This window comes from Macaca thibetana, chromosome 6 (assembly GCF_024542745.1).
Source record: "Macaca thibetana thibetana isolate TM-01 chromosome 6, ASM2454274v1, whole genome shotgun sequence".
Taxonomy (NCBI): domain Eukaryota; kingdom Metazoa; phylum Chordata; class Mammalia; order Primates; family Cercopithecidae; genus Macaca; species Macaca thibetana.
In genome coordinates, this window is record NC_065583.1 from 105,701,431 (window position 1) to 105,720,478 (window position 19,048).

Genomic DNA, 19,048 nt, shown 5'->3' on the forward strand with positions numbered 1-19,048 from the left:
TAGATTAAACCAGGGAGAAACAGAAACTCCAAACAGACAAATAACAAGCAGTGAGATTGAAATGGAATTTTAAAAATTGCCAACAAAAAAGTCCAGGACCAGATTGATTCACAGCTGAATTCTGTGAGATATTCAAAGAAGAATTGGTACCAATCCTACTGACCCTATTTCACAAGACACAAAAAGACGGACTCCTTTCTAAATCATTCTATGAAGCCAGTATCACCCTAATACCAAAACCAGGAAAGAACATAACCAAAAAAAAAAAAAACACACACACACACAGACTAATATCCCTGATGAACATAGATGCTAAAATACTTAATAAAATACTACCTAACCAAATACAATAGCATATTAAAAAGATAATCCACCATGATCAAGCAAGTTTTATACCAGGAATGCAGGGATGGTTTAACATATGCAAGTCAATAACTGTGATACACCACATAAACAGAATTAAAAACAAAAATTGCATGATCATCTCAATAGAAGCAGAAAAAACATTTGACAAAATCTAGGGTTCCTTTATGATTAAAACTCTCATCAAAATTGGCACAGAAGGGACATACCTTAAGGTAATAAAAAGCCATCTATGACAAACCCACAGCCAACATAATACTGAATGGGGAAAATTCAGTATTACTTTCACTTTTATTCAATATAGTACTGAAATTCCTAGCCAGAGCAATCAGTCAAGAGAAAGAAATCAAGGGCATCCAAATAAGTAAAGAAGAAGTAAAACTGAAAACTGTTGCTGTTCACAGATGATATGACTGTATACCTAGAAACCCCTAAAAACTCATCCAAAAAGCTCCTAGAACTGATAAGTGAATTCAGTGAAGTTTCAGGATACAAAATTAATGTACAGAAAGCAGTAGCACTGCTGTACACCAACAGCAACAAGTTGAGAATCAAATCAAGAACTCAATCCCTTTTACAATAGCCAAAAAATAAAATAAAATAAAATAAAATAAAATAAAGTAAAATACTTAGGAATATACCTAACCAAGGGGGTGAAAGATTTCTACAAGGGAAACTACAAAACACTGCTGAAAGAAATCACAGGTGACACAAACAAATGGAAACATATCCCATGCTCATGGTTGGGTAGAATCAATATTATGAAAATGACCATTTTCAAATGACTAAGCAAAACAACAAATCTGGAGGCATCACATTACCAGACTTCAAACTATACTATTAAGCTATAGGCACCAAAACAGCATGATACTAGTATAAAAACAGGCACACAGACCAAGGAAAAAGAATAGAGAACACAGAAATAAAGCCAAATACTTATAGCCAACAGTTTTTTGATGAAACAAATAAAAACATAAAGTGTAGAAAGGACACCCTATTCAACAAAAGATGCTGGTATAATTGACAAGCCAATATAGAAGAATGAAACTGGATCCTCATCTCTCACTTGATACAAAAATCAACTCAAGATGGATCAAAGACTTAAATCTAAGACCTGAAACCATAAAAATTCTAGAAGATAACACCAGAAAAACCCTTCTAGACATTGGCTTAGCAAATACTTTATGACTAAGAACCCAAAAGCAAATGCAACAAAAACAAGGATAGATAGGAATTAACTAAACTAAAGAGCTTTTGAACAGCAAAAGAAATAGTCAGCAGAGTAAACAGACAACCCACAGAATGGGAGAAAATGTTTGCAAAGTATCTATCCAACAAAGGACATACTAGCAAGAAAAAAAAAAACAAACAATCCCATCAAAAAGTGGGCTAATGACATGAAGAGACAATTCTCAAAAGCAGATATACAAATGGCCAACAAACACATGAAAAAATGCTCAACATCACTAATTATCATGGAAATTCAAATCAAAACCACAGTGAGATATCACCTTACTCTACGAGAATAGCCTTAATCAAAAAATAATAAGACATTAGCATGGATGTGGTGAAAGGGAACACTTTTACACTGCTGGTGGGAATGTAAACTAGTACAACCATTATGGAAAACAGTGTGGAGTTTCCTTAAAGAACTAAAAGTAGAGCTACCATTTGATCCAGTAATCCCACAACTGGGTATCTACCCATAAGAAAAGAAGTCATTATACAAAAAAGATACTTGCAAATGCATGTTTATAGCAGCACAATTCACAATTGCAAAAATATGAAACCAGCTCAAATGCCCATCAATGAACAAGTGGATAAAGAAAATGTGGTACATACACACCGTGGAATACTACTCAGTCATAAAAAAAATAGTGGCATTTGCAGCCACCTGGTTAAGAGTTCAAGACCATTATTCTAAGTGAAGTAAGTCAGCAATGAAAAACCAAACACTGTACCTTCTCATTTGTAAGTGGGAGCTAAGTTAAAAGGACAAAAATGCATGACAATGATACAATGGACTTTTGGGACTCAGGGGAAAGGGTGGGAGGGGGGTGAGGGATAAAGGACTACACATTGGGTACACAACACTGCTCAGGTGATGGGTGCAACAAAATCTCAGAAATTACCCCTAAAGAACTTAACCATGTAACCAAACAGCACCTGTTCCCCAAAAACCTATTCAAATAAAAATAATAGTAATGATAAAAATAATAAAATATTAAAGAAAAAGTATGTTATAAAAAGCTCTTCTTTAATGCTCATAAATTTTACATCATTTTTTCTCCTTGAATTTGTATTTTATTCCACTTTCCCCACAGAATATCTTCATGTAAAATATTTCATACTTGAAAATACTTTATTGATCACCTTTCATGTTTCTCTGCAACCAAATATATGTATTAATATATAAATTCAATAACTTGTAAGGCTTTTGAGGGTGAAAATTTTTCCTTCAGAGGCATCATGCTATCTGACTTCAAACTATACTACAAGGCTACAGTAACAAAAACAGCATGGTGCTGGTACAAAAATAAACACATAAACCAATGGACCAGAAGAGAGATCTCAGAAATAAGATCACGCATCTACAAACATCTGATCTTTGACAAACCTGACAAAAACAAGCAATGGGGAAATAATTTTCTTTTAATAAATGGTGCTGGGAAAACTAGCTAGCCATATGCAGAAAATTGAAACTGGACCCCTTCCTTATACATTATACAAAAATTAACTCAAGATGGATTAAAGACTTAAATGTAAAACCCAAAACTATAGAAACCCTAGAAGACAATATAGGCAATACCATTTAGGACATAGGCACAGGCAAAGATTTCATGACAGAAACATCAAAAAGCAATTGCAACAACAGCAAAAATTGACAAATGGGATCTGATTAAAGAGCTTCTGCACAGCAAAAGAAACTATCAGAGAAAAGTTTTGCAATCTATCCATCTGACAAAGGTCTAATATCCAGAATCTACAAGAAACTCAAACAAATTTACAAGAAAAAAAAAACAGCCCATTAAAAAAGTGGGCAAGGGACATGAACAGACACTTCTCAAAAGACATTTATGTGGCCAAGAAACATATGAAAAAAAAGCTCAACATCACTGATCATTAGAGAAATGCAAATCAAAACCACAATAAGATACCATCTCACACCAGTCAGAATGGTGATTATTAAAAAGTCAAGAAACAACAGAGGCTGGTGAGGCTTTGGAGAAATAGCAACACTTTTACACTACTGGTGGGAATATAAATTTGTTCAACCCTTGTGGGAGACAGTGTGGCGATTCCTCAAAGACCTAGAAAAACAAATACCATTTGACCCAGCAATCCCATTACGGGGTATATACCCAAAAGAATATAAACTATTCTATTATAAAGACACATGCATGTGTATGTTCATTGCAGCACTATTCACAATAGCAAAGACATGGAATCAACCCAAATGTCCATCGATGATAGACTGGATAAAGAAAACGTGGTACATATACACCATGGAATACTATGCAGTCATAAAAAGGAATGAGATCATGTCCTTTGCAGGGGCATGGATGGAGCCGGAAGTCATTATCTTCAGCAAACTAACACAGGAACAGAAAACCAAACACATGTTCTCACTTATGTTTTTATATATTCTTACCCATGAGAAATTTAAAAGCAAAAAAAAAAACAAAAAAAAAACCTGAACAATGAGAGCACATGGACACAAGGAGGGGAACAACACACACTGGGGTCTGTCAGTGGGGCAGGTGGAGGGAAATCATCAGGATAAATAGCTAATGCATGCAGGGCTTAATACCTAGGTTATGGGCTGACAGGTGCAGCAAATCACCGTGGCACATGTTTACCTGTTAACAAACCTGCATGTCCTGCACATTGTCCCAGAACTAAAAATAAAATTAAATTTTAAAAAATTTATTCAGTATTATTATCATACTTATTATTACATATAGCTACAATATAAATGTGTTTTAAATTTCAAACATAAAAAGAAAAAATTAGAAATTATTTTTCTTCACGGGACAGGTGAAGATTTTTAATTTCACTTATGTTCTGGTGGATGAATATTATTTATTGCTATAATGAGACTGGGTTTAGTATCAGTTCTAATGTGTTTTTTGTAAGCTCTGAGAATCTTTGTTCACAATTAAAAATAGATGTAATTGGGGCAAAATTTTCTATAGAAATGTCATTCAACTCTTTGAATGTCTTCCACTTTATATGCCAAAACTACACAGTGGCACATCTTCAAATATTATTTTTGTGATCCATCAGCTGACAACTCAATTAGGTCTTCCTCAATTTTGTTGAAAGCAAAGAAATGGAAATCATCCTGAATTGTGAAGAGATTTGTTACCCATCATTAGAGACATCAATTTCACAATTTCTGGGAAATATATCAAAAAGACTTTTCCAAGATTGATCAAAAAACTATTAATTACACCTCTCAGTCTCTCATTGAGAGACATCCTGTTTAACCTAGTATACTCAGAAAAGGTTGGGAAAACTAAAATATTGTTTAGTATATTGAATATTATTAACATGCTTTTAATAAATTGAGTTAAATCTGTAGCTTGAAGTTTTATTAAGTGTATTAATGTATATTAAAAATACCTATTACAGAAATCTAATTAGTAAAGCTATTCATCATTGTCAAACTAAATAACTAATCAGAATTCTGACTTCATTTTTTATTTCAAATAACCCTGTGACAGCAACTCCAGTCTAGTTCTAATTGTAGTTATAGAGGTAATAGGGAATGGAGTCCTGCCTGAGTTTGTCATCTGGATAAGAGTGAAGCATGGATAGCCTCTGCTTCAGGAACGAATATGGCTTTTGGTGTGATCTTTATATTCTGAAAAGCAATTATAATCACTCTACTGTAAAACTTTAAATATTTATTGAAAACGTATAGAAATAGGTAATTGCATAGAACATTTAAATTATTATTAGTGACATTTATTCATATTCAATTAAAATTATTTAATAATTAGGCTGATGGCATAGTTACAGAGTAAGATCAAATAGAAAGCCTGTTTAGACCCTATTTCCTATGGCGGAAAAGAAAAATGGACAATAGTAAACTCCAGTAACTATCAGTTACATGAAAAAGACTGCAGTGGATTCTTGTGTGGTGACCAAGAAACGGGTATCATTTTTCATCACACAGTCCACTGTAATTAACCCACAAAACACAGCTGGTATTCACAAAGCGGCATGCTAGCAGTATGTGCAAAATAAGCCACAGTCCTGGAAGAACGTATGTTTTCATATATTCTTACCCATGGGAAATTTAAAAGCAAAAAAAGGTGCAGAATTACAGTTTGTCAAAAGATAAAAGGGGTAACTTAACTGGTATACTCAGAACAGGCTCCAAAAATCTTGATTGGAGCCTTGAAGGGCGCCTTAGACAGAAGGACAGCATTGCAGCCAGAGAGAACAGTGTAAGAAAGCTTTAGAAGTGCTTCAAGGGTCAGTGAAGAAATCAACCAGGCTGGCACAGTGGCTTTGACTTGGAGAGCAACGTAAGAAGATGTGCAAATTCAGCGAAAGAAACTACCATCAGAGTGAACAGACAACCTATAGAATGGGAGAACATTTTTCCAATCTACCCATCCAAGAAAGGGCTAATATCCAGAATCTACAAAGAACTTAAACAAATTTATAAGAAAAAAACAAACAGCCCATCAAAAAGTGGGCAAAGGATATGAACAGACACTTCTCAAAATAAGACATTTATGCAGCCAACAGACACATGAAAAAATGCTCATCATCACTGGTTATTAGAGAAATGCAAATCAAAACCACAATGAGATACCATCTCATGCCAGTTAGAATGGTGATCATTAAGAAGTCAGGAAACAACAGACGCCGGAGAGGATGTGGAGAAATAGGAACACTTTTACATTGTTGGTGGGAGTATAAATTAGTTCAACCATTGTGGAAGACAGTACGGCAATTCCTCAAGTATCTAGAACTAGAAATACCATTTGACCCAGCGATCCCATTAATGGGTATATACCCAAAGGATTATAAATCATGCTACTATAAAGACACATGCACACGTATGTTTATTGTGACACTATTCACAATAGCAAAGACTTGGAACCAACCCAAATGTTTATTGTGACACTATTCACAATAGCAAAGACTTGGAACCAACCCAAATGTCCATCAATGATAGACTGAATTAAGAGAATGTGGCACATATACACTATGGAATACTATGCAGCCATAAAAAAGGATGAGTTCACGTCCTTTGCAGGGACATGGATGAAACTGGAAAGCATCATTCTCAGCAAACTATCACAAGGACAGAAAACCAAACACTGCATGTTCTCACCTAGGTGGGAATTGAACAATGAGAACACTCGGACACAGGGCGGGGAACATCACACACTGGGGCCTGTTGGGGGCTGGGGGTCTGGGGGAGGGATAGCATTACGAGATATAACTAATGTGAATGACGAGTTGATGGGTGCAGCAAACCAACATGGCACATGTATACCTATGTAACAAACCTGCACGTTGTGCACATGTACCCTAGAACTTAAAGTATAAAAATAATAATAAAAAAATAAAGAAATTGTGCAAATTATAAAGAGCCTGAAATGAACCTATAAAGACTTGCACTTGATCTCAGAGGCAGTGGAGAGCTCTGGGAGCCTATTGCACAGGGGACAGATACAAAGGATGGAAAATACCTTATGTTCTGTAAACAGAGAAGCTTAACAGGAGAGACTAGACTACAATAAGCTGTGTCAGGTGGTGGTAATGATAGCGAGTTTGCCTGATGTAGCCAAAAGAGCACTAAACTTTAGCTTGACTTCTGGGACCAGCTCTGCACTAACTGGCTTCATGATCCCGGACAAGTCACTTAATCTCTTTGGACCTTCATTTTCTCTTCCAAGGATCCCTCAAGGTTAGGGAAAGCATCTTTGGAGACAATAGCAAGGCAGCATGAATGGACCAAACAGGTAAGAGTCTGTGCCACCCAAGTCTTGCTTCAACCAAATCAAATTTTCTTTTATCTATTTTATTTTTATCGTTACTATCAATTTGGGGACTTCTGTGTAACACTTGGAGAAAAGTTTCTGATACTTAAAAAGTTTTGAGAAAAACTGGACGGTAGGAGTCTCCTTCAAAGGCATAAAATTCTGAGATTCTCTAAAGGAGAGCAGTTTTGCAAGAGAAGATGCAATAGCACTTGATAACTGATTGGATAAAGAAGGGAAAAGTGAAGGATGTCAAGGAAGATTGGATGACTGGAAGACATCAAGCAAAAACGAGCATAAGGAATAGGAGACAGTTCCTGGGAGAAAAAATTGAGCTTTCCCTAAAACGTGTATGAAGTCAGGAATTAGAATGGAAGTATTTTCTCTTCATTGTTTTTCTAATACTCTTAAAGTCTTTCACTCTAAGCTACAACATCCAAAAACAGGATAAATTTATTACAAACATAATCTAAAATATCATCTATTATGTCTTTCATTATTATTTAGAAATGGAATAAACACAGTCTCCCGGAATCCAATTTTATTATTATTATTATTTTTTTTTTTTTTTTTTTTTTTTTTTTTTTTTTTTGAGACAGAGTCTTGCTCTGTCACCCAGGCTGGAGCCCAATGGCGTGATCTCAGCTCACTTCAACCTCCACCTTCCAGGCTCAAGCAATTCTCCTGCCTCAGGCTCCTGAGTAGCTGGGATTACAGGCACCCACCAACACGTCCAGCTACTTTTTGTATTTTTAGTAGAGACAGGGTTTCACCATGCTGGCCAGGCTGGTCTCAAACTCCTGACCTCAGGTGATCCACCGGCCTCGGCCTCCCAAAGTGCTGGGATTACAGGCATGAGCCACCGCGTCTGGCCAAGAATACAATTTTTAAAGAAGTTTTTAATGTGTTCTTAGGCAAAATGCTTTTACTTTGGTGATACAGGTATTTGTAGTCAATCTTTAGGGTTTAAATTATTGGCTTTAATTTTCTATTTCCCATATGTAAACCAAGTCAAAATGCCACATGTAACCTTGGCATTTTTCTCCTAAGGTGCTTATTTTAACATAAAGAAATATTAATTTGATATGTTCTGTTTTGAGATGTTACCTTTGTCCTGGATTATTCATACTAGATTTTGGATAGTATATGCAAAAATGCTTTGAACAAATGAAACTATAACCCTTCCATGTGTAAACTCAGCATGTATTTTAAATTTTCTTTCAAAAGTACAGTATCACACGCAACTGGGAACAAAAGCTACAGGGAACAGAGTGTAATGGATCGTGATGACTATTTTAGAACAGCTTGAACCTCCTTGTAGCCTACAAGAAGGCTATGTGAGCTGAATTCAAAAGTGCTGAAAATGGATTCTACTGCAAGCTGCAGTTACAGGGGCAAATATGCTTTTTTATAACTTACAACAATAGAAGAAATCTCAAATAAAAGGACTCATCTCAATGGGAAAATATGTTATCCCCTATGTCCTTCCATTCTGTGCATTTCTTTTTAATAGGAAGCATGCACATAAATACAGAATGGTTTCTAAATTACTAATATATTTTGTTCCAGTTGCTTGCCACTAATGCAACAAATTGCATTTGTCTATCATTTTATTGATGTTATGGCTTTTGTCTCTTGTGAATGGAATTATTACTACTATAGCAAATCAATTAGATTTAAACGTTTGAGGCAAAAGAGAGGTCAAATAATGAGTTTTCGATTCACTGTCTCCATGTTCTAAAATGCACCATATTTATGTTTAAAATAATTGTATTAAGCACAGAAAAAAGGGAGAAAAGGAGATAACTGCACCATACTTTCATTCTAGTCTAGCTTTTAATATCCTCAAAGTATATTGCCCTCGTTCTATCTCCTTGGTAGTAACAGGACCACTTTTCTTCAAATTAAAATTTTCAAGCTATGCTCAGCACCGGTGGGTTCTTAATGAACAGAAACCTCCTATATTTTGGAAAATCATGACCCTTCAGTATGACTGGAATGATAGCCTTCAATTCCTTGCTGACAGATTATAAGCTAATACATTTGGGGAAGATGATGACCAAGGACATCCGACATTTGATAATGTTGTTCTGACACTAAGGTGATCCCACAGACCCCTCACCCCTTGCCTGGGAAATTGGCATGCTCGAATGAAATCCTTTACCAGTAGAGAATGCCATTGTTGAGCGGTTCCTTGTTTGCTTGAGAACAATGAAAGACAGAGTGATTTAGTTGTCCATCAAGCACATTAGTTCACACACACAAAAAAAGAACACTTTATTAATCCTATTTCTCCTAGTCTGAATCTTCCCAAGCACAATGCTCATACTCCCTTTTTTTTTTCTGTGCTGTGACTCCTCAAACCATTTCTGATAGAAAGACACAGCAAGAATTTAATGGTGCAGAACAAGCAAGTGAGCCCTCTCTGCAGTGCACCCCATAGCAATGAGAATGTGCTTCCCATGACTCAGAATGAATCAGATGGAGAAGAAAAAATAACAGCACAAAACTGCAGCTTCAAAAATAAATGACAATGTGCGATCTGGAGAAATGAGACTGCATTGCTGAGCATGGTCGCCCAGTACAGCCATCCTGCCTGCTGCATTCTCCAAGGGACAGGTAGAACGGAGAGCAGGCTTTTCTTCCAAAGTAAATCAAAACACTCTGTTGTTTAAACACATTCTCGCAAAATAAATCATTTACCTCTGTTCTTCCAAGTGACATGTATCAAAATCAATGGCATATGTCAAAGCTGCCCTTTATATGAAAGTTTCACACACATATATGAAGGTTCATACAGAATGAGAGCTCAAAATACAAATTTATATATTTTTTCAGAATATTTATAGAACATATATATACAATTCATGAAATCTACATTCACATATATATATGTATGTATACGTATATGGGATCTATATTTACATATACATGAAATATTAAAAAGGGGAAGTTATTTAAGTTACACCTACTTTTTCCTTTTTCATAATTTCTGATTGAAATCGAAGATGTCTCTCACTAGGAACAGCCAGCAAATTTCCTTATGTGAAATGCTAATAAAGGGCAACATTTATTTTATTTTTCTAATGTTATCAACAGAAGAGCAGCCAGCCTATGCTGTCCTAGACCTATGCCCGCTTTCTACTTGCTACTGGAATTGTCCTTTCTTCTATCCTCCCCTCTCCTCCTACAGTTGCCCAGATCCTCCCCGACCTTCTCATCCCCACCATTCCACATTCCATGCTCCACCTTTGACTTCACCCCACAGCTAGTGAGTTGTGAAATTTATGGTAGGGGACAAGCTGTCAAGGAAAGAGAAGAGGAATCAGGGCAAGGAAAATTTCTCTGAATGTTCCTTGCTTTCTGCCATACCCCAATGCAATCTGTGAGAGAAACAGACAAGAAAGAATATCCCAACCCCTGCTGCTCCTCCCTACCCAGCCTCTCCCACCTTTGCTGATTGATTTAAGAATAACTGGGAGGACAGAAATAGAGCAATAGGTAAAAGGAGGAGGAGGTTGCACAGGATCAGATCCCCACTCTCCCCGCGTGCCTTGGCACGATGTAAGTTCCCTGGAAAAAAGAGAGAAAACCCTTAATTAACTGAGATGAAGGTCTTGCCATCTGGCAGAATAAAGGCTCAAAATACAAATTTACTTTAGTCACTTTCCTTGCCCACCTGAGTTTGCAGCCTGAGAGTCATAGCTGGTACTTTCTCAACATGGTAACAAATACCTACTTTAAACCAACAGCCAACACAGTAACTTAGAGTAAAATGATAGAGGCACTTCCATTAAAATTAAGGATCAAAACAAGAGAATACATCACTCTCATTCTTCTTTTGAATTCAATTCAAAAATTAAGGAATAGAAACAAAAAATAAACACTTTATTAGAAATAAGGACACAAGATCATCTTATACAGCCCATATGAGAATTGAAAATGTCTCAAATTAATGTTTTAGACTTCAGCAAAGTAATCTGATACAAGATAAATATGCATTTTCAGTCTTGCCTAATAGCATCAATGATCAAAAAGACAAAACAAGAGAAAACCCAGTTTATATAAAACAACAGTATAAAGCATAAAATATTTGTGAATAAACCTAACCAAAAAGTTTGTGATTAATATGAAAAAAAATTGAATTTTGTATATAAAAGAAGAGAGATGCTTGCATAAAAGGATGTAAAGATCAAATACTTCTAATACTAATAAAAGGCAAATTTTATTTTATTTTTTATTTTATCAACAGAAGTGTGAGCCAATAGTCAGCATTCACTGAAGGCAATGAATATTGGGAGTTATTACCCAGCTATACCAAGGATTGTTCAAGGGATTTTATATATTTTATATTTTATTGTATCTTTCCAACAAATCTATCAAATATTACTATTGACATTTTAGAGATAATGCATGTCAGAGTACAAAATCTGATCTTTTATTAAGTTTGACACATTAACTTTGTGAAAATGTCTGGATTTTCACCTCCAAAGCATATAGTTTTAAAAAAACAACTGAATAAATTCCATGGGATTTTTTTAACATGGTAAAATTAATGTTCTAAAAGGTGTGAAAGGCAGAAGAAAAACCTTAAGGAGCAATTTTACAGAAGAATTAACAAACAAGTAAAAAGAGAAACAGACACTAGTATACACAAACTTTAAGGGAGTTTGATCAAGGGAGCATCAGAAATGAGTGGAAGAAAATATTGATTATATTTTAAATGATGTTGAGAAAATCAGCTACAGGGCCGGGGCGGCGGGGGGGAAGCAAGTGATCCTTTGCTTCACATCACACATCAAATGTAGTTCCAGAAGTTTTAAAGAATTAATTTTAAAAACATATCATCGTCATCATCACAAACTGGAAGAAAACATATAAGGATAGACTGAGAATAATAGCAAAAAAAATTTAGAAAGAAAAAGTTCAACAAACTAAAGAAGTTCCATGAATCAATTTTTTAAAAAACAAACATCCCGTTTGAATACAGACTGAGAATGTGAATAGGTGAGTTACAAAATGATGGCTCATATATTCTATTTCTACTCATGTCAGAAATAGGTGTCAGTTTGGTAAATCGTTCTTTACTAGTAATTAAGTTGTGCCATTTTTAAAATTCATTGGAATAAATTTTTATAGTATCCTCATACATAATTGAATACTAATAGGATCTAAAGTGATGTTCCATTCTTAATTCCTGATGTTGGCAATTATAGCTTTTCTTTTTTGTCTTTATCAAACTTTCCTGCACAGAGATAACTTTTGTTTGGGTTGAACTTTTCTATTATATTATGTGTTTGCTCTATATCTCATTATTTTCTGCTTTCATTTTTATTATACCTTTTCTCCCCTTTGTTTGGTTTTAATTCGCTGTTCTTTTTCTAACTTCTTGAGATGAATGGTAAGATCATTGATTTTCACCCCTTCTTGTTTCCTAACACATGTATTAGTTATTATAAGCTTCCCTCTAAGCAAGGCTGCATTCCTAAACCTTAAAACAATTATCATGATTTGCCTATTAAGTGAAAGTTAGTTAATTAGGTAGATTAATTTTTTAACAGCAATGATAATGGAAAAATGGTGACAAAGGATATAGAACTTTTGTTTCAAAATAAAATGGTAAGAGTAGATACTGATCATAAATGAGCAGTGATTTCAGGAAAGTAAAAAAATTTTTCCTAAATGTGAATCAGATTTTGTGTTTATCTTCCCCTTAGGGGAAGTAGTCTCACAACATATGTTCCATCCTCTTTTAATGGAACCAATGTTCATTTTTCCCAAAGCACTGATATTACCACACACGATCCCTAGTGGTAGCAGGAATTGAAAAAAAAATAACAGTTTGTAAAATCATTGAGCTGAGTTCAATAGATGAGGGGAAGTGAGGGGCATTCCTTCTGATATCCTGTTAATTTTTACCAGAATTGATGAAATACAGAGGAAAAGAGAAGGAAGTCTGCCCAGAGCCCCAGAATCAAAGCTGGTTCCCAGTCCAGTCCCATCTTACAGCTGCCAGCCTCCTCTTTCCTTTCAATGTGACAGATGCCACTGTGACCTTCTCCAAGGACTTTCTGGCAGGTTGGGTGGCTGCGGCCATATCCAAGACCACAGCAGTGCCCATCAAGTGGGTCAAGTTGCTGCTGCAGCAAGTACAGCATGCCAGCAAGCAGACTACTGCAGATAAGCAATGCAAGGGCTTGACAGACTCTGTGGTTCATACCAAGGAGCAGGGAGTCCTTTCCTTCTGCCACAGTAACCTGGCCAGTGTCATCAGATACTTACCCACCTAGGCTGTCAACTTTGCCCAAGGTAAATAGAGGCAGATCTTCCCAGATGGGGTGGACAAGAGGCCTCAGTTGTGGCGCTACATTGCAGGCTATCTGGCCCCCACTGATGCCACTGGGCCACATCCTTGTGTGTGGTGTACCCTTTTGATTTTTGCAGCTGCTTGACCTTGTACCCGTCTAGCAGCTACTGTGGGTAAAGCTAGAGCTGAAGGGAATCCAGAAGCCTCAGTAACTGCCTGGTTAAGATCTACACATCCGATGGAATTAAGAGACTGCACCAAGGCTTTAATGTGTCAGTGTGGGGTATTATCATCTACCAAGCTTCCTACTTTGGTATCAGTGACATTGCAAAAGGAATTCTTCCAGATCCCAAGAACACTAACATCTTCATCAGCTGGATGATCACACAATCTGTCACTAGCATTGCTGGGATAGAAAGTCATTCCTATCCATTTGACACTGTTTGCCACCACAAGATGATGTGGTCAGGGTGCAAAGGAACTGATATTCTGTACACAGGCATCCTTGACTGCTGGAGGAAAATTGCTCATGAAGGAGACAAAGCTTTTCTCAAAGGTGCATGGTCCAACATTCTCAGAGGTATGGGTGGTGCTTTTGTGCTTTTCTTTTGTGATAAAATCAAGAAGTACACATAAGTTATTTCCTGGGTTTTTCCCCTGTGAACAGGCATGTTATATTATATAAAATATCTTGAGCCTTGTTGATAGACTCTGGGTTGTGCATTCATTAATGGCAACTATTTACTGTTGAAAATCAGAAGCAATAATATTCATATGACCAGTTCTCACTTAAAGCCATTTCCATGATGATGACGGTGGTAATGATGATTATGATTATGATTATGGGACTGAATTACATTTTTTATTTCAGTCATTCCTGATAAGTAACAAATATGAACAAATAAAAATATCTAAGATACAAAGAGAAAGAAATCCACAGTAACTGAAAGAGGTTCAAATCTACCAGTAAATCTGGTAGAGTGGAACAATCGAATTGGAACAGAGCTCTGTCAACACACACACACACTCACCCTAAAAAGCTTCCACAAAAAGGAAAATCGTAAACGTGGAACTATTACCTCCCAAGAGTTCACTCTGTTCTCTCCTGTTGTCTTGTAGTGGAATAACCCAAGGCCAGTCCTTGCTCCCCTTTTCTTCTTGATCTACATTCCTGTCCTGGATGAGCCTATCTAGTCTTACGGTTTTAAATATTATTTCCCAAATGCATATTTCATTCAGATTCCCTTCCCAAACTCCAGGCTTGTACATAAGCATTTGTACTGGAAATCTGAAATTTAGAACGTCAAAATTGAACCCCTCATCTCCTCCTGTAAAACTTACTCTATGTGCAGTCTTTTTAATCCTGGTTAATGGAAACCCTAGCTTTTTCCTTTTTATTTTGAATTAATTTTAGGCTCATGGATAAGTTGCAAAAATAGTACAGAGTTCCTGTGAATCCTTCACCCTGATTCCCCCCAAAATAACATCTTACATAACTACAGTACAAGTATAAAAAATCAGGAAATTGGCATTGGTACAATACTATTGACTAAACTATGGACCTTTTTTGATTTCACCAGTTTTTATATGCACTTTTTTTCTTCATGTATGAAATGTTCTAAGAGATGCTGTTACATGTTGAGATATTTGTAACCAGCAGTAGATACAATCAGTATGTAGAATTATTCCTTTACCCCAAACAAGCTCCCTCATGCCCTCTCCCCTCCAACCCTAACCCCTGGCAACCACTGATCCATTCCACATCTCTATAATTGTGTCATATTGAGAATGTTATATAAGTTGAATCACATGGTAGGTAGCTTTTTGAGACTGATTTTTTTTTTTCTCTCAGCCTGATACCCTTGACATCCATTCAAGTTGTTACATGCATTCTTTTTATTTTTTGTCTGAGCAGTATTTGCTTATATAGACACACCACAGTTTGTTTATTCATTCACTTGTTGAAGGACATTTGTGTTGTTTCTACTTTTTGCCTATTAGAAATAAAGCTGCTGTGAATAATTTGTGTACTGGGTTTTGTTTAACATAAGTTTTCATTTCTCTGGGATAAACATCCAGGACTGGGGTTGCCAGATCATATGGGAATTATATGTTTAACTTTATAAGAAATTCCAAACTGTATTCCTGACTAGCCATACCACTTTACATTTCTACCAACAATATCTGAGACCCAGTTGTTCCTCATCCTTGTCAGCACTTGATATTGTATTTTTTACTTTAGGCATTCTGATAGGTATGCTGGAATATCTCATGGTGACTTTAATTGCATTTCCCCAAGGGTTAATAATGTTAAACATCTTTTCATGTGCTTCTCTGCCATCCTTTGGATATGTATTTGTTCAGATCTTTTCCCCATTTTCAAATGGGATTGTTTATTTTCTTGTTGAGTTTAAAGAGTGCGTGTGTGTGTGTATATATATATACACAGATAGATAGATGAATAGATGGATAGATAAGTAGATAGATAGACAGACAGACAGATAGATACTGGATACAAAGCCTTTGTGGGATATGTGATTTGCAAATAATTTTTCCAAGGCAATGACTTTATTTTTATTTTCTTAACAGAATATTTAAACAGAGCAAAAAATTTTAATTTTGATGAGTCCAATACATTGTTTGTTTTCTTTTATGCATCATGCTTTTGGTGTCAAGTTTAAGAATTATTTGTTTATCTATAGGTCATGAAGATCTTCTTCAGTATTTTCTTTCTAAAGTTTTATAATTTTACACTTTGATTTATGGAAAATTTTGAATTATTTTTGTATAAGAGATTCACCATCTTCTCAGTTACTCAGGTCAATAGCTTTGAAGTTACCTTCGAATTCTCTCTTACTCTTATACCCCACATCAAAACCATTAGGAATTTCTACTGAGTCTACCTTCTCAACAGTTTCACATCTACCACTCTGGGCTGGCCCATTATTATCACTCAACCATTTTCTATCCTTGTTCTCTATCCTCAACACGGCTTCCTCTCCTCTCCTCCCCTCTCCTCTCCTTCTTTTCAGAGACAAAGTCTCACTCTGTCACCAAGGCTGGAGTGCAGTGGTGCAACCATTGCTCACTGCAGCCTCAAATTCCTGGGCTCAAGTGATCTTCCTGCCTCAGCCTTCCAAAATGCTGGGATTATAGGCATGTGCCACCATACCGGGCCAAAATTGACCATTTTTAAGGCATAAGAGAAATTGGGTCACTCTTCTGCCCTCCAGTGTCTCCCATTTCTCTACATGATGTGCTCCATCCCTTAGTTCTCTGACCACATTTTCTAGTACTTTACATTTAATCTCTCCACTCCCTCCCCACTGGTGTCCTAGTGTTTTTTAACCATACCAGGCATACTCCTACTTTGTAGCTTTTGTACTGGCTGTTCCTTTAACTGAAATGCTCCTCCACCAGAAAGCCACATGACTAACTCCTTCACCTTTTTTAAGACTTTGCTCAAAATTGTCACCTTTGCAATGAGGCCTACCCTGACCACTCTAAACTTTCAACCTGCTGCCTGTCACCCACCAGCACTCCCAGTCACTCTTACCTTGCTCTGCTTTTTATTTTGCCCATAGCGCTTAACATCTCCTAAGGCATTTCCTAATTTGCCTACATATTATATTTCCTATCTTATTGTCTATTGCCACCCTGCTAGAAAATAGCCCCCATGAAGGCAGAGTTCCTTGTTTTGTTCACTGACATATTCCATGCTCTCAAAAGTGCCTGGCAATCATATGGACTCGGTAAGTCTTTTTTTCATTGATAGAATAATAGCACATTTTAAATTAGTGATTTGCAAAGTATGGTCCACCCACTTCTGTTGGTTCCCCAAATTCTTTCAAGGAATCTGCCAGATCAAAACTATTTTCATAATAATATTGAAATGGATATGCCTTGCTGTCTGTATTAGGCAGTTCTTGCATTGCTATAAAGAAATACCTAAGACTGGGTAATTAATAAGAGGTTTAATTGGTTAATTGGTTCTATAAGCTGTACAGGAAGCATGGCACCCACGTCTGCTTCTGGGGAGGCCTCAGGAAACTTTCACTCATGGCAGAAGTTGAAGCAGGAGCAGGCACATCATGTGGCCAAAGCAGGAGCAAGAGAATGGGGGGACGGTGCCATACTTCACAACAACCAGATCTGACAAGAAGTCACTCATTACTGCAAGGACAGCACCAAACCATGAGGGATCCACCCTGATGACCCAAACACCTCCCCCCAGGTCCCACCTCCAGCACTGGGGATTACATTTCCACATGAGATTTGGGTGAGGACAAATATCCAAACTATATCACTCTCTGGGTTGACATTTGCATTGAAGGTGCAAAAGCGCTGGTGGATACAACTGCTAGAATCCTCACACCCATCAAGGCAGTGGCACCAAACTATTGTAATAATCATATTCTTTTTTTTTTTTTTTTTTTTTTTTTTTTTTTGAGATGGAGTCTTACTCTGCTGCCTAGGCTGGAATGCAGTTGTGCAATCTCGGCTCACTGTAACCTCCACCTCCCAGGTTCAAGCGATTCTCCTGCTTTAGCCTCCTGAGTAGCTGGGACTACAGGCACATGCCACCACGCTGGGCTAAATTTTGTATTTGTAGTAGAGACGGGGTTTCACCACGTTGGCCAGGCTGGTCTCGAATTCCTGACCTCAGGTGATCTGCCCACCTTGGCTTCCCAAAGTGCTGAGATTACAGGCATGAGCCACCATACCTGGCCAAATAGTCATATTCTTCACTGCCATGGCACTCATGATTTAAAAGGAAAAGAAAATGACTTCTAATATGAGGTTATAGAAAAAAAATTTAAAGAAAAACAGTTTCGCTTAGGAATGTCCTTGATAAAGCACTAAAAATTGTTAGTTGTCAACCTTTGAGTGTACTGCTTTTTAATATTCTGTTATAAAATGGAAAGTCCTCATAAGGCACCTTTATTGCATGTTAAAGTACTGATTGACTTGAGGAAAACAATTTGTGTGAGTATTGGAGTTGCACACTGAACTAGACACTTTTTTCATGCAACACCATATTTTCTTGAAAAAACACTGACTGGCAAAGTATGGTTATTCAGATGTGGGTATTGGTGGACATTTTACCTTGTATTGCAGTCATTTTAAGGAAAATAACAGACAGTGTTTCTTGGCCAGTTGTGTCATAATTTTTGTGTGTGTTTTTTTTTTTTTTTTTTTTTTTTTTGAGATAGAGTTTCTGTATTGTTGCCCAGGCTGGAGTATAATGGCGCGATCTCGGTTCACTGCAACCTCCACCTCCGAGGTTCAAGCGATTCTTCTGCCTCAGCCTTGTGAGTAGCTGGGATTACAGGGGTGCACCACCATGCCCAGCTAATTTTTGTATTTTTAG

The 19,048-nt window shown here is 36.7% G+C and overlaps 1 pseudogene; it reads left to right on the top strand.

Moving 5' to 3' along the window:
* LOC126956161 (ADP/ATP translocase 2-like) overlaps nucleotides 1-14,313 on the top strand; it is a 59,529-nt pseudogene extending 45,216 nt beyond the window's left edge.
* Nucleotides 14,314-19,048: the final 4,735 nt, after the last annotated feature.